Genomic DNA, 14,718 nt, shown 5'->3' on the forward strand with positions numbered 1-14,718 from the left:
GACCTTCCATTGGCTGCTGGCAGTTCTAAGAAGCAGGAATTCCTCCTGGAGAAAGATAGAAGCCCCTCCCCATACTCATTTAAGTGTGTCCCCCACCCCCCCTGCTGAAGCAACAAAGTAGGGCAAGTCATCCCAATGGAGGTGGACTCGCCCCTCAGTATCCCATCCTTGATAGTGTCAGGATCACAAAGTGCGCTTCTTCACTGACTGTTCCAGAAATAGATCAATTACTGTTCTGTTGTTATTTTCCTTTCCCATCCTGAAGATACTGGCAGTTTCTGTCATATAGTCACACAGCTGCAACACACCTTGCAGTATCCTTCCCAAGTAGCAATTATTCATCTGAGCTCAGATAGTGAACAATCACAGACTATTGTATCTTTAAGAATATTTTGCAATGAGACCAGTTCAGTCTTCATTGAATGCCTATGCACACTCATACAAAATACAAACTCTTACGCACACACATACAGAAATAGACAAATATTACTGCCTGTGATCATTGAACAGCAGTCAGACTAAACTGATTACTCTTTCCCTAATCTGGAGATATGAAGACAATCACTGCCTCTTGACTGCCCCTCCAACTGTGACTGACTTACTCAACATTGACAGGGAATCTGCCTCCACCCTATGGTTTGACTGCTGCCTGGAATGGCCCATTGGGCTAGAATGTCCTGCAGCAATAAGATCAGCAATGAACACCATTAATTTAGCAATCCAACATGGTAGCCTCACCATCGCTAAGTCTCTTCACTTTTCAATGTTTCTTATCAAAATGTGCAGCTACGAGCAGTGTAGCCATTCTCTCCCAATGAATTGAAGAATAAACAGCCTGGGTGTCAATGTCAACTCAAACTACGACAGTTGCCAGAAGCATTATTCGCACTAGGGTAATCTCTTAGGGGAAACAGTTGGCCTGCCCACAATGTTGAAATGTAATAGATTTTTAGTATAATTGTTCGATTCATGTGCTGAACCTTAAAGGGACTGTGTGAGAGATTTCTTCCATAAAAAAACCATCTATAAATCGCATTCCTACCAGTATTTTAAATGTAAGTAGTAGAAGCACTTACGGTGATGAGATCCAGCAAGCTTGCCATTGTTTTCAGTGACAAGGTGCACAGATAAGCTTCCAACTATTTTGGGAAAAGGGCAACTATAGAGTGGTGCAAAAGGCTGAGATGAATGTGGAGAGCAGTAAGTGAGCCCAGAGGTCACTTGCTCCATCATTCCCTCTTCTGCGCTATTCAAGGGTCCCATCCCACGACATAGCATTCCCCATATTAAAAGGGAACCAGGAAAATCTGGATCAGTTGAATTTTTAGGGTAAAGCGTTGAGATTACAGTTCTTTAAAGTCCTCAAAAATAATGGACTTCCATATCTTTGGAGATTCAAATACCGTGAAACTAGTCACGGAAACACCACATAGCTGCTATCTATCACCCTACAACGGCTTAATTCATCACAGAATCGTAGGACAGTTCCCTCAGTGGAGGAGGCCCATTTGACCCATTGTATCTGTGTCAGCAAGCCACAAGAGCAATTCAATTATTGCCATTTCTACCATCTTCACCCCACACACAGAAAATTTGACAATTCACTTTTGATACTTAGAATTGTGTCTGCCTCCGCCACACTCTCAGACCATGCATTCCAGATGCAATAACTGGCTGCATTAAAAAAGTTGCATCCCGTTGTCACTTCTGGTTCTCTGCCATTCACCTTAAAATCAGGCTTTCCAGTTCTTGATCCTTCCACCAAAGTGAATCCCTGTCTATATTCTCCACATCCCTTGTTTCAAGAGATTGTATTGAATCTGTAAACCTTCTCCTCAAACAAAACAGCCCCTGTTTCTCTAATCCATTGATTTAACTGAATTTTAGCAGATGTTCCATTGGGATTTTCTAACAGGTTTAGGGGTGAACAATGAATTACAAGAAGATGTAATGCAGGTACATTGCTATAAAGGCACCACTGCCCAGGTCCAAGAAGAGCAAGAAGATTTATGAAATAGCTGCCCAGCAGTAGGTTCTGTGATTGAAATGACACTTATGAAAGAGCAATGATGATTGAACACTGTGAAAATGCTGTGATTGCAATTTGATGTGTAAAAAATGTATTTTTAATCTAATCTCAGATTAAAAAAATCCCTTTGTTTGGGAGATTGTAAAAAATGTGTGGACTGTTTTTGTTTGGAATAATTTATTTTGTATGCAGTGAAACCTCCCAGTTATTCACTAGACTTTGTATAGGACAAACCATTGTGTAAGATGTTGCCTAATTGCACGTAATCTGTTAATTTTGTTATTTGTTTTATAGTTACCTTTGTTGCAATTTTCTGAGCACTCTCAAATATCTGCTAATTTCCAGCATCCGCAGATAAACAAAGGTTCTTATGTATCTAGAACTGAAATATTTGGATTTCTGTTTGTGTACTGACAAGTGGCTGTTGAAGTTTACTCCTTTTACACTGTTAAATAAAAAAAGTTATTTACTGTTAATTGTACAAGGTCTTTGTTTTGATTTAGCAATATGAATAAGTGATTATTGCATTGGCATGCCATATCTTCACTTCTGGAGAATGGTTTGATTTGCTACTAAATTGAGAGTATTCATGAAACCCCTTTGTTCTGGTTGTAATGGTCCTATGTCAGCATCAAAGAGTTAATGGTTCACAACAGCATATTGCAGTAAGGAAGAAGGATTCCATGAAGGGAGTAAGCTGACTGTGGTTAACCAAGGAAGTTAAGGATAGTATCAAATTAAAATGAAAATAACAATGTGGAAAACTTTAGTGATAAACTAGAGGATTGGGAAAGTTGTAAAAGCAAACAAAAGCTGGCCAAAAACGACAAAGATGGAGAAAATAAACTGTAGGGGTAAACTAGCACGTAATAGAAAAATGGACAGTAAATGCTCCTTTAAATACATTAAATGAAAGGAGAGGCCAAAGTGATTGTGGGCCTCTTAGAGAATGAGGTGGGGAAATAATAATGGGAAACTAAGCAATGACACAGGACTTGAAGAAGGACTTGCATTAGTCTTCACAGCAGAGGTATTTATAGCATTCTAAAAGTATTAAATAGTCAAGGAATGAAAAGCTGAAAGAAAATAAATAAAATAACCATCACCAGAAAAAACTTACTAGAGAAACTAATGGCAGTAAAGGCCAATGTGATTCATGGACGCTATTGGGTTCTTCCTTTGATCCTAAAAGAAGTAGCTCCAGTGATAGTAGATGCACTGGCACTAATCTAATTGGGCCCCACGCCTCAGGAAGGACATACTAGCCCTGGAATGTGTCCAGCGGAGATTCACACGGATGATCCCTGGAATGATAGGTTTAACGTAGGATGAACGGCTAAGGATCCTGGGATTGTACTCATTAGAGTTTAGAAGGTTGAGGGGAGATCTAATAGAAACTTATAAGATAATGTATGGTTTAGAAAGGCTGGACGCTGGGAAGTTGTTTCCGTTAGGTGGGGAGACTAGGACCCGTGGGCACAGCCTTAAAATTAGAGGGGGTAAATTTAAAACTGAAATGAGGCGACATTTCTTCAGCCAGAGAGTGGTGGGCCTGTGGAATTCATTGCCACGGAGTGCAATGGAGGCTGAGACATTGGATGCCTTCAAGGCAGAGATCGACAAATTCTTGATCTCAGAAGGAATCAAGGGCTACGGGGAGAGTGCAGGGAAGTGGAGTTGAAATGCCCATCAGCCATGATTTAAATGGCGGAGTGGACTTGATGGGCCGAATGGCCTTACTTCCACTCCCATGTCTTATGGTCTTATGGTCTAATCTTCCAACTCTCCTTGGATTCTGGAAAAGTCCCAGATGAGGGACAATCTGCCAAGACAACACCCTTATTCAAAAAGAGAGCAAAATAAAAACAACAGTTAACTATAGGCCAGTTGACTTAACATCAGTCATTGGGAAAATGTTAGAGATTATAATGAATAGCAGAGTATTTAGAAGAGCAAAATATAATCAAGCAGTGTTAGCTTGGCAAAAGTATTACAATCCTTTCAGCAAGTAACAAGCAGAATGGATAAAAGAAAACCAGTAGATGTAATATATTTGCATTTCTAATCGGAGTACAATAAAGTGCAGCAAACAAGCCTACTTAACAAAATATGTGTCCATTCTATTGGGAAGAGTATATTGATTTGGATAGAGGATCAGCTAACTAGTAGAAGACAGAGAGTTGACATAAAGGAGGTATACTCAGAATAAAAACCTATAACTAATAGAGTGCCATAGGAATCAGTGCTAGGGCTGCAATTATTTATGACATATATTTAAGAAAAGATATTTCATTGGAGGCAGTTCAGAGAACATTCACTAGGATGATCCCTGGCATGGAGGGATTATCTTATGAACAAAGGTTAAGCAGGTTGAGGATGTATTCTTTGGAATTTAGAAGAATGAAAGATAGTCTCAGCAAAACATGTAGGATTCTTAGGGCCTTGACAGCACAAATGCTAAGAGGATAGTTTCCCTCATGCGTGAGATTAGGACCGGGGGATAGTTTCAGGACACGAGGGTGCCAATTTAAGAATAACATGAGGAGAAATTTCTTCTTTCAGAGTGTTGTGAGCCTTTGGAACTCCTTGCCACAGAGAGCTGAGGGGGCAGAGTCCTCAAGTACATTTAAGGATGAGACAGATAAATTCTGAATCAATAGGGGCATCAAGGTTCACGGGGACATGGCAGGAAAGTGGATGTGAGGAATGTTGGATCAGCCATGATCCAATTAAATGACAGAGTTGGCAGAAGGGGTCGAATGGCCTCTTCCTATTTGGTATGATTTTATATTAATGACTTGGCTGAGGAAAGCAAAGGTGCTATCACCAAGTTTGCAGACGATTCAAAAATTGGCGGGAAGGCAAATGATGAGAATAACAAAGATTCTACAGAGGAATATGGACCATTCAAGAGAGTGGCAAAAACTTGACAGATAGAATATAATGTAAGACATGATGTTGGTAGAAAGAATAGATTTGCTGAATATTATTAAAATGGAGAAAAGCTGCCAAAATCCACAAAACAGAAGGTTTTGGGTTTCTTCATGCATTAAGAGGTAGCATCCAAATTGAGCAGGTGAGAGGGAAGGCAAGTGAAATATTGGCCTTCATTTTAAAGGAAATGATGTGTAAAAGTGGGTAGTCTTGCTAAGATTATGTAAGACCATAGTCAGACCAAATCTTCACTACAGTAAACAATCTGGTTCCCTTACCTGAGGAAAGACACACTGGCATTGGAGGCAGTCCGGAGAAAGTTTACCAAGCTAATCCCGAATATTGAGGGATTTTCTTATAAGGAGAGATTGAGTAGGTCCTTTATTCATTAGAATTTAAAAGAATAAGAGGCAACCTAATTAAAACAATTAGGGTTCTTAGGGGGCTTGACAGGGTAGATGCAGAGAGGTTGTTTCTCCTCATGGGAGAGTCTTGGACCAGAGTAAGGGGTCGTCCGTTGAAAACAGATGAAAAAAAATTCTTCTCTCAGAGCTTTAACTGAATATATTAATCATTTTTGTGTGAAACTTGAATCATATTGAGTCATTTCTCCAGCACAAACAGCCTTCAAATGTAGAAAGCATAACACTTTATTTTGAGAAAAGCAGTAAGTCATGGGGAACCGTCGGCGAAAGAAAATTCTGAATGATGCATGACTAATGCTGTTTTTTGTTCTTAACCTGCTTTGAAGGCAGGCCACTAGCAAATACATAACTCAGGAAAACACAAATTGCTAAAAAGCCAATCACTGCGGACACTGGAATCTGAAATAATAACACCAAATTCCACAAACAATTAGCAGGTCAGGCAGTACCTGTGGAGAGATTGGAAGGGTTAATGTTTCAGGCATGGAGCTTTCATCAAAATAAGGAAAACAAAAGACAGATGAACCACATTTAAAATCAAAACAAAATATAGAGAAAGGATGACAGTGATACATTACAGTTCATACAGGAGATTTGAGCTGCTATGGCAATATACATACTTGCATGCATGCTGTCAAATGGAGCTATTGATAGTAATGATAAAGGCTCTAACTTTCCTAGGAGAATGGAGGAGGTAAGCCTCACTAATGGCATATCTCCAGCCAATGGACTGTTACAGGTACCATTGACATCGATAAATAAATGTAAAACTGACAGAGACCATGGGGTCATTCTAGAAGACAGAACAAAAATAAACTGATCACCTAACACTCTGTACAAACTAAAATCAAAGAACTATGGGTGCTGAAAATGAGAAGCAATGAGAAACAGAAATTGCCGAAGAAGAAACTCAGCAGGACAAAGATGTTGGTCAGGGAGCATGGTGATATGTTGAAGTGGCGGCCAACAGGAAGTTCAGGGTCATTTTTGTTGACTGAATATGGACTGAATTCTGCAAAGCAGTTGCCCTGTCTGTATTTCATCTTCCCCACAATACTCCCCACTGAATAGGGGTCCACACTATGAGCAGCAAATAAGGTAGACTAGATTGAGAGAAGTACAGGTAAATTGGTGCTTCACCTACCCAGTGTGTCTGGGGTAGTAGGAACTGCCGATGCCGGAGAATCTGAGATAACAAGGTGTACAGCTGGATGTACACAGCAGGCCGAGCAGCATCAGAAGGATGAAGCATCTTGACCCGAAGTGTCAGCTTTCCTGCTCCTCTGATGCTGCTTGGCCTGCTGTGTTCAGCCAGCTCTACACCTTGTTATCTCAGTGTGTCTGGGGCCTTGGATAGTGAGGAGAGGAAGTAAACAGGCAAGTGTCACATCTTCTATGATTGCATGAGAAGATGCCACGTGGCTGTGGGTTGGGGAGGGGAGGGGTGGTGGTGGAGGGGATGTTGGGAATGAAGAATGACTGGACCAAGGTGTCCTAGAGGAAAAGGTCCCTGCAGAACACTGACAAGCAAGGGAAGGGGATTTCGAGTCTAGTGGTGGCATCCTGCTGGAGATGGAAGAAAAGGCGACTGATGATTCTTGGAATGTGAATTCTGATGCAGTGGTAAGTGAGGAGAAGTGGGTCTGTATAGCTATTGTGGGAGGGAAGAGAAGGGAGTGGGGCCAAAATGTGGGAAATGGGTAGTAGCCAGCTGAGGGCCCTATCAACAATGGTGCTGGGGAATCCTCGGTTGAGGAAGAGGTTGGACATTTCTGTTGATGTTGGCATTATCGGAACAGCGAGGGAGAAACTGGGAGAATGGAATGGAATCATTACAGGAAGCGGGGTGTGAGGATATATAGTTGAGGCCAACCCATCCCCAGAAATGGAAACTGAGACGTCAAGGAAGTGAAGGGAAGAGTCAGAGATGGACCAGGTGAAGGCGAGGGATGGTTGGAATTTGGAAATGAAATTGATCAATTTTTCCAATCCCAGAGAAGAGACAGGAGCGGCACTGATGATTTACTGGAGAAAGAGTTGCGCTTTGGGGCCTGAGTAAGACTGGAACAATACCCCACAAAAAGACAGTCACAGCTGGGGACTGTGCAGGTACACATGGCCACCTCTTTGGCCTGAAGAAAATTGGGAGTAGTTAAAGAAGTTGTTCAAAGGGAGGACGAGTTCAGCCAGGCGGAGGAGGGTGGTGGTCGATAGGGACAGTTCGGACGTTCTTTCCAGGACGAAGCGGAAAGCCCTGAGACTATCCTGATGGGGGAGAAAAATACATCAAGTTGAGGTAGAATTAAATGAGCTCTGTGGGGCAGGAGCAGGCAGAAACAATGGGTCTGCCCAGGCTGTCCTGTTTGTAGATTTTGGGAAGGAGATAGCAGCGGGTTGTATGAGGTTTGAGGAACAATGAGATTGGAGGCAGAGAAGGGGAGATTACCAGATGAAATTAGGTCAGTGGCAATTGTGAATGCAATAGCCTCAACGTTTCATGGTGGTGTCATGGTCCAGGGGAAGATAGGAGGAAGAATCTGAGAGTAGTCACTCAGCCTGTGCAATGTCGAGATCAGTACAGCAGACAACTACAACACCACCCTTGTCAGCAGACTTAATTACAGAGTCAGGGTTGGATCTGAGAGCACACATTGCCAGTCAGTTCAGGGGAAGATAGCTTGGAATGGGTGAGGGCAACTGAGAAATTATTGTGACCAATGTCAGTTCTCAATGAACAAGCTCTTTGCAGGTAAAAGGCCAGTGGGAGGATGTTGGAGGTGGATGAAGTCATTTCGGAGCCGATTATGGCTAGAAAAAGGCTTGTACATTAGTTGGAGATGGATTATTGTGGGCGTTGGGGGGGTGGGTGAGGTGGTGGAAGTGTGGGAAGAGTAAATGATAAGTGGAGATGGAGCTCAGCGAGAGAGAAAAACAGTTGGGCAAAGGAATAGATAAAGATCAGCCTGGGAGAATCAATAGCTGCTAATGGGACTATCAATAGCTGACAGCAGGATGTGTGTGATAGCAGCCCATGTGATGGCAAGGACTGGTGTGCGATGTTGCAGGAAGGACATAGGAGAAGATGCTCAAGGCCTAAAGTTACTGAACTCAATATTGAGCCATGAACATTGCAGGGCCTTCAAGTGGAAAATGAGATGTTGTTCTTCCAAACAATCTATGTTTGTGTTCTCCATCATGAGCAGGAAACACAGTCTACTGAGTTGAAGTAGTAATATATAAATTGTTGTTTAAGATGGAAAACATGATAAGATCCCTAACAGAAGACAAACAATCGGATATCCTACCTCCTATGTCTGCACAATTACATCAACAGGTTGCAAAGTTGATTGAAGAATGAACAGAGGACTTGCAAATTCCCCTTTTCTATAGCTCTTGAATCTCCTCAGTTCCTTTTTTGTGCTTTATTCTAATATCTCTGTCAGTCCCTTCCCACATAATGGAATACTTTTCTGGTTTTCATTTAAGCATAGGTCATTCTACATGTGTATATACCTTTTCTTGTCTCCTTCCCCCTATTGTTCTGTTCTTTTTCAAATGCTATTCCTCTAATTGTTTAAGTAACAAAGAATAAAGCAAAATCTGGTAGAAATTTTCCAGGGCTGTTTTTCAGGTTAACAAGAATGGGGTAAAAAGAAATCAAAGCATTTGCATGACTAAAGGACATCTCACTGCATTTTTGCAGTCAGTTAAGTGCTTTTTGAAGTGTGGTCATTCTAGTAACACGAAAACATGTTGTATGCACAGCAAAAACTGCCACAAACGTTTGTTGAGGGATAAATGTTGGCTAGGACACCAGGAATAGCTCCAATGTTCCTCTTTGTGCAATGAATTCTTTTATATTCATCCAAGAAGGTAGATGAGGCTTCAGTTTGCTATCTCCTCCAAATGTGTCATGTTCTTTCAGTAACGAACTAGAATGCCAGCCTTGATTTTTGTGTTCAAGCTCTGGAGTGATCTCTGGGTCTCAAACTTTGTGTCTTTCCAACTGGGCCACAATTGCACAAGAGTGAAGGAGCCTGCAAGGTAATTATGGGATGGCGAGTTGTATGAAAATTCAGCAGCAGCTTCTGGGGAATCATGACAATTGTTACTACTAGATACAAAATTGGCTCGGTCACAGAAGACAGAGGGTAGTTGTGGAGGGGAGTTTTTTTGAGTGGAGTTCTGTGACCAGCGGTGTTCCGCTAGGATTAGTTCTGGGACCTTGGTTTGTAATTTATGTAACAGATTTAGGTAAAATATAGATTGTCTAATTAGTAAGTTTGCAAATGACATTTATAACTACAGAACAGTCATTATATGGGAGATTCTCTGAACTGAATCTTGAGATTCCATTCACCTTTGAAGTTAAATAATTGTCATATCTGTTCCACCCCAAAACAATTTTGACATGCAAGTCCGATGCTCAGGCTCCAGTCTGGAATTATCTTGGGCTTTCTAAAGATATCACAACAAAAAATCCTATGGATCTTATGTTAATCTAACGGAAGATAAACCTGGGGATACAAGATTCTTTTGTAATTCTTCCTCTTCCTGCAAACCAAATCAGACCACCAACTTTTGGTTGGTGTCTCACAACTTGACGTTCGACCCTCTGGCACTGGGTGTCTGAAAGCAAAGTTGAAGAGGTAAATGTTAGAGACTGAAGAGAGAGCAATTAAAGTTCAGGCAAAGACGTCTACAGTAGGAGGTAAGATGCTGAAGTTATCAGGACCTGTGTTAGCAGATCCATCATGGCAGAGATCGGATTAAAGAACTCAACTCACAATAACCAAAGAGTAGAGAACATTCAAAAAATTAAAACTGCACATCGAGAAAATCATTATTGTGGCTGTATTTTAAACATATTTCACCTATAGCACAGTAGGACTATCATATAGATAGAGCCTCTGCAGAAATGCAAGTCTTTTTTTCTCCCTGTATTAATTTATGCAACAAGGATCTTTTAAAGGCACATGCTTAAGGCAAAATATTTAAATGCAGAATAGCATTTACCAAGTACTAAAACAACAAACATAGTGAAGAGACAATGAAGTCAAAGCTTTTTACCTCACAACCATCAGGACTGCAATGCAAGAATACTCTGGAGAAGGAGGAACAATATTCTGTAAGAAGATGGTGCTGATTGGTTCCATGATGGTGAACATGGAGATGCAACAGAACTGTTAACTATGAGTGAACTGATTAAATTCAGACCAGATAAGTCAACTCTGATTGATCAAGTCATTGCCACACGAATGCAGCAGGGGTTGGCTGACTCTGTAGCCATTTCCTTAGTGAAATATGCATAGCCCATGGACCTATTATTTTAGCCTACAAAGAACAGGGCCCTGTGTGAGACAAAGTGTAGCATCTAGCACAAACAAAATCATACCGTGAGTCAAACTAATACTGTTAATCTGGATTCTGATATGATTTTCAGCACATTCAGGATTATTTAGTAAATTATAGAAAACAAGAACATAGAACAGTACAACACAGTACAGGCCCTTCAGCCCATGATTTGTGCCGACCCATTATCCAATTCTAAGATCAAACTACTCTGTATACTCTACATATCCTCCATGTGCCTATCCAAGAGTCACTTAAATGCCCCTAATGTATTTGACTTCACTACCATCGCTGGCAGCTCATTCCACACACCCATCTACCTCTGACATCTCCCCTATACCTTTCTCCAATCACCTTAAAATTATGCCCCCTCGTAAATGATCTCCACTGGCAGGATCACATAATATTGGATATTGTGTTCTGAGTTTTGCAAACATTGTCCGGTTGCTCACAATCACTACACGTGAGCAAGTTGTAAGTAACAGCCCACCAGACAGTGTGATATATAATGTGCATTCCTAGCATTATACCAGCTCTGTAACTCATTTACAACATTATCCAATTGTGTGGTATGCAAAATGTCTTTATGACTTAAATGTCACATCATGTTCATGGAGAATATCACTTGTGCGATTACTGCAAGGTATCAGCATGAGATGGCTAGCCTGACCTGTAGCACAAATCTTTGAGAAACCTTTTGAGAGCAAATAGTTTGGCTTCAATGACCGGTTCCATCACAGTAACATTCGCCTCAAACCAGTCAGCAATTTTTTGCTTTTGCTTCCCATTAGTTGAGAGTCTGCTATTGCAGATGGTGTTTTGTATGTTCCACTTCACTTCCCTGTGGGAAAGCTAGAGAAAGTCTGCTCATGCGAGTCAGTGAACTGTTGGTTTCATATGGGTAGACAGTGATGGCTGACATTGATGCCAGAATGGTGTTTCTGCTATGAATGAAGATAACTTCACACTAGGAAGTGATCTGTGTCACATTCCATGCTCTTGTAGCTATGTGTTGCAAATGCACTTCAGAAAGTCATGTCTGGTGATGACCAGATCCAACTGGTGCCAATGCCCTGATCTTGGATGTCTCCAAGATTCTTGGTGATGTGGTTCGTGTATTGGTTTCACAAAGTTCGAGCTAGCAGTACTGTTCCAGGAGACTCTGAGCTTTCTCCTTCATCTTTCCCAGGGCATGGTGTCTGAGGTAGGAGGTCCAAACTTCAAGGTCCAAGCCCACTTTTGTAATGAGTTTCTCAAACTTAGAGATTCTGCTGACGACAGTGTCAGTATCCTCAGAGAACTGGCATGTCACATCCACAGTGTGACAAAGATTTTAACTCATATATGAGTTAAGAGGCACTTGGAGAAGACAGGTTCTGAAGCATTTATAAGTGGAGTTCTGTCACTGAGAGTAGAAAATTCCTTGCAGCGAAGTCATGTTCATGGATTTAGTCTGAAATCTTCCCCTGTTAGGTGCAAATGTATTGTTTTAGGTTCGGTGATGAGCCCTCAGTCAGCCTACGCTCCTGCAGGAGAACTATATCAATGTTCAGTCCATTAAGTTCCTTATCTGGTGTCCGGGGCTCATTATCCACCACTGACCAGTCATTTGTCAGCTGTGTGCTCATGATCCCTATGTTTCAGTTTGCCAGTCAAAGAAATGGTATCTTCTACCTTTTCATTTGTTTTGTTGAAACTCTATTCACTTGTCAAGAAGATACTGATTCTGAGCACTGACTGAAGCAGTTGGACTGTAGCAGGTCAGGTCAGCCCTTATCAGTTGGGAGCTGCACAATTTCATCTGGGCAATGGCTGAACATTGGAACTCAATGGTCCCTTCCACTGTTACAGACTGACTGTAGCACCAGTTCCAAACAACAATCAAGTTTTTCACTCATAACCACTATCTTCTGTGTAGCATTAACACTCTGCAGTGAAACCAAAGTGTCCTCTCCAGTGTTCTAGCTAGGCAAAAATTTATGGAGGCAGGATCTGCCTAAATGGTTGGGTGCCCACACTTGAGTACCCCTGTTGTTACAAAAGAAACCAAGGCACTACATTGGCATTGGGTTGACTGCAATAGCTGCCATAGAGAATGATATATTTAGACACAAGCCCATCCATGGGCTCTACTCCAGACTTTTATTCAGTGCTTTTCCCCACCTAATTCTTCAATACCCCCAGCGTTCCACAAGGTGGACCAGCTGTTTACTCACAGTCAGAAGCTTCCTGACTGCCAGGGTGTGGCCACATGCAGGTGGGCCTGAACTCTGCATGTCTTGGACCAAGCCTCCAGAAGTTTAAATCCTGGACAGTCAAGAACCCAGTCTTCATCGTACTATCATGAGGAGGCACAGCTCAGGAATTGCCAATGGAAAGGATGTGTATGTCAGAATGACAAATTTGACTCTGTCTCTCATATTGTTGCTAGACTTGGGCTTATCTGAAAATGCATGGCAAACTGGCACACAAAAGCCTAATGCATGCAAAGCCTCTTTGCCCAGATACTAGCTGCATCATATCGACCTGTTAAACGGACTTTAGGTTACTCAAGTATATAACATCACCAATTCAGCATTTACACTGAGTGCTCCCTCCTTAGTTTCATTTGCCAAGCATTCAGACGAGTTCCACATTCTGCTTTTTTGGAACCATTCCTGGACTTGGTTGTCAACTTTCAAATGATTAGACTGTTCCTTGCTGACCTGTTTCAACAAGCAACTGATGAATAGATGATTGGAAAGAAGCACAACTATGAATCTTCATAAATCAATCAATTCAGACTTAGCAGTTTTCATTTTAAAAGATTTCTCAACCACCAGAGGTTTAAGGGGATAGGTCAGATTTTATGATCCCATCAGTGAATTCCGAACAAAACCACTTCATAGTTCTTCAAGCCTCCCCACAGCTGTGTGAAATCTATACAACATTTACACCTTTTTAAAGACTTTTCTTCATTCCATTGCTGCCAGTTTTCCCAATAAAAATGATTGATTGCTCAATACCCTGGACAATATCTTTCTTTCTGTTGTCTGTAATATTTACCCTTGAGGAAGTTGCGAACAAAAGTTGGCAAGCCAAAGGGAGACAAGTGTTTTGGCTGTTAATGTTACAAGCTGGATTTCTGAAAGACCAGCTCAGAATATAAATGCCAGCTTGGCCTAATTGGTAGCACATCACCTCGGAGTCAGCCTGTGAGATCCAGGCCCATTTCACCTCTATTGTCTATTACAAAAACAGAGGGTTGCTAGAAAAGCTCAGCAGGTTTGGCAGCACCTGTGGAGAAAAATCAGAGTTAACGTTTCGGGTCTTCACTGTTCTGAAGAAGGGTCACCAGGCCTGAAATGTCACCTGATTTCTCTCCACAGATGCAGCCAAACCTGCAGAGATTTTCCAGCAATTTCTTGTTTTGTTTCTGATTCCCAGCATCTGCAGATCTTTCGGATTTCATTTAGCTATTATCTGTGCTAATGCTCTATTGTTGTGCTGAAAGAGACATGTAATATAAACCCAGCTCTGACTACCTGCTCAAAATGCAAGACCAACACTTTACAACTCAGCTGAAGAGGTGCAGGAAGTTTTCCTGGTGTTTTAGCACACAGTCCTCCCTCGATCAAAATGACTATAAAACAGATTAATGTTAAATCATCAACTTAATGAATAAATTGGGAACAAAATCACGGGCAATACTGACACAATATGAACAGCGATAATGGGAACTGCAGATGCTGGAGAATCCAAGATAATAAAGTGTGAGGCTGGATGAACACAGCAGGCCAAGCAGCCTCTCAGGAGCACAAAAGCTGACGTTTCGGGCCTAGACCCTTCATCAGAGAGGGGGATGGGGTGAGGGTTCTGGAATAAATAGGGAGAGATGGGGAGGCGGACCGAAGATGGAGAGAAAAGAAGATAGGTGGAGAGGGTGTAGGTGGGGAGGTAGGGAGGGGATAGATCAGTCCAGGGAAGACAGACAGGTCA

The sequence above is a fragment of the Stegostoma tigrinum genome, chromosome 1, assembly GCF_030684315.1.
Source record: "Stegostoma tigrinum isolate sSteTig4 chromosome 1, sSteTig4.hap1, whole genome shotgun sequence".
In the NCBI taxonomy this organism is placed as follows: domain Eukaryota; kingdom Metazoa; phylum Chordata; class Chondrichthyes; order Orectolobiformes; family Stegostomatidae; genus Stegostoma; species Stegostoma tigrinum.